We start from the raw sequence: 2,281 nt of genomic DNA, 5'->3' as shown, positions 1-2,281 counted from the left end.
GTGAAGAAGTGAGGGGATTAAAAAGTACAAATAGGTAGTTACAGAATAGCCATGGTGATATAAAGTACAGTATAGAAAATGGAGCCAAAGACTTACATGCATGACCCTTGGACACAAACAATTGTGTAGGGATTGCCTGAGGGAGTAGGGGTACTGAGTGGAGGGGGGTAAAGAGAGGAAATATGAGAGGACTGTAATAGCATAATCAATAAAATATAATTTAAAAAGAAAGAAAGAGAGAGAGAGAGAAAAGAATAGTATGCATATTCTGCTGCTTTGGGGTGAAACACTCTGAAGATAAAAGTTAAATCCATTTGATCTAGTGTATTGTTTAAGACCACTGTCTCCTTGATTTCCTCTCTGGAAGATCTAACCATTGAAATCAATGGGATGTTAAAATTGACTATGAATGTGTTTCTGTCTATCTCTCCCTTTATGTCCATCAAGATTTGCTTCACATATTTAAGTGCTCTTCTGTTGGGTGCATAAATGTTTAGTAGGGTTATATCCTCTTGTTGGATAGTTCTCTTTATCATTATGTAGTGTCCTTGTTTGTCTCTTACAATATAGCTTTGGCTTAAGTACTGCTACCCCAGCTCTTTTTTTGCTTTGCCCTTTGCATGAAAGATCTTTTTCAATCCTTTTACTTTTAGTCTTTTGATCTGAGATGGGTCTCTTTGAGGCAGCATATATATTTGTCTTACTTTCTTATCCATTGTTACCTTATGCATTTTGGTTGGAGTATTAAAGCCATTTACTTTTAAGGTGATTATTGGCAGATACAAAGGTAGTACCATTTTATTGTTAGAGTGTTCTTCTCATTTTAAAAAATCTCCTCCTCCTTCTTCCCCTCCTCCCTTCCCTCCTCCTCCTCCCTCCCCTCCTCCCCCTCCCCCTCCTCCTCCTCCTCCCCCTCCTCCTCCTCCTTCCCCCCCTCCTCCTCCCCCCCTCCTCCTCCTCCTCCCCCTCCTCCTCCTCCTCCCTCTCCGCCTCCTCCTCCCTGTCCTCCTCCTCCCTCTCCTCCTCCTCCTCCCTCTCCTCCTCCTCCTCCTCCTCCTCCCTCTCCTCCTCCTCCTCCTTCTCCGCCTCCTCCTCCTCCTCCTCTTCTTCTTCTTCTTCTTCTTCTTCTTCCTTCTTCCTCTTTTTCTTCTTCCTCCTTTAACTGAGCACTTTATACTTGTTCCAGTATTGGTTTGGTGTTAATAAATTTCTTTAGGTTTTTCTTGAGTGGGATGCTCCTTATTACTCCTTTGATTTTAAATGATAGCCTTGCTGGGTAATGTAGCTTTGGTTGTGGGTCCTTGCTTTTCATTAACTTGAATATTTCACACAACTCCCTTCTGGCTGTGCTCCCTCTGCCAGAGCTCAGGATAAGTGGCTGCAAATGAAATTTTGTGTGTTGGTCCTCTAAGAGGCTCTTTGTGGTGCTCGCTTTGGCAGCACATATACTAAAATTGGAACGATACAGAGAAGATTAGCATGGCCTCTGCGCAAGGATGACATGCAAATTCATGAAGCATTCCATATTTTTTTGGAGGACACAGTAGAAAGAATCTCCCAGAAAGAGCAAAAAAGGGAAAAGAGGCTCAGAAAGAATGAAGAGGGATTAAGAGAAATGCAAGACAATATGAAACGTAATAATATCCAAATAATAGGAATACCAGAAGGAGAAGAAGAAGAACAAGGGATAGAAAACCTATTTGAAAGAGTAATGATGGAAAATTTTCCTAATTTGATGAGAGAAAAAGTTACACAACTCCAGGAGTCACAGACAGTCCCATTCAAGAGGAACCCAAAGAGGCCCACTTCAAGACACATCATCATTAAAATGGCAAAATTCCAAGACAAAGAGAGAATCTTAAAGGCAGCAAGGGAGAAAAAGGAAGTAACATACAAGGGACCCCCAGTAAGGTTAGCTACTGACTTCTCAATGGAAACACTCCAAGCAAGAAGAGAATGGCAAGAAATATTTCAAGTAATGAGAACCAGAGGCCTACAATCAAAGCTACGTTACCCAGCAAGGCTCTCAATCAAGATAGAAGGCCAAATAAAAAGCTTCCAAGACAAAAGAAGTCTAAAAGAATATGCCTCCATGAAACCAGTTCTACAAGAAATACTAAAAGGACTGCTTTAAGGAAAGGAAGGAAAAGAGAGAGACAGAGAGGAACTCTGGTCCAAAAATGGCAATAAATAAGTACCTATCAATAATAAGCTTATATGTAAATGGATTAAATGATCCAATCAAAAGACATAGAATAGCTGAATGGATAAGAAAGCATAC

At 40.8% G+C, this 2,281-nt stretch overlaps 1 non-coding gene across 1 annotated transcript; it reads left to right on the top strand.

The window, feature by feature from the left end:
• Positions 1–1,424: 1,424 nt before the first annotated feature.
• Positions 1,425–1,531, top strand: LOC118994885 (U6 spliceosomal RNA). The gene has a single exon (XR_005068150.1). It is a non-coding gene; the product is annotated as a U6 spliceosomal RNA (small nuclear RNA).
• The last annotated feature ends 750 nt before the right edge of the window (positions 1,532–2,281 follow it).

The sequence above is a fragment of the Sturnira hondurensis genome, unplaced genomic scaffold (assembly GCF_014824575.4).
Source record: "Sturnira hondurensis isolate 20B ecotype Veracruz unplaced genomic scaffold, ASM1482457v3 Scaffold0009719, whole genome shotgun sequence".
Taxonomy (NCBI): Eukaryota; Metazoa; Chordata; class Mammalia; order Chiroptera; family Phyllostomidae; genus Sturnira; species Sturnira hondurensis.
Note: the sequence above shows the minus strand (reverse complement) of the source record. Positions and strands in the feature narration are given on the sequence as shown.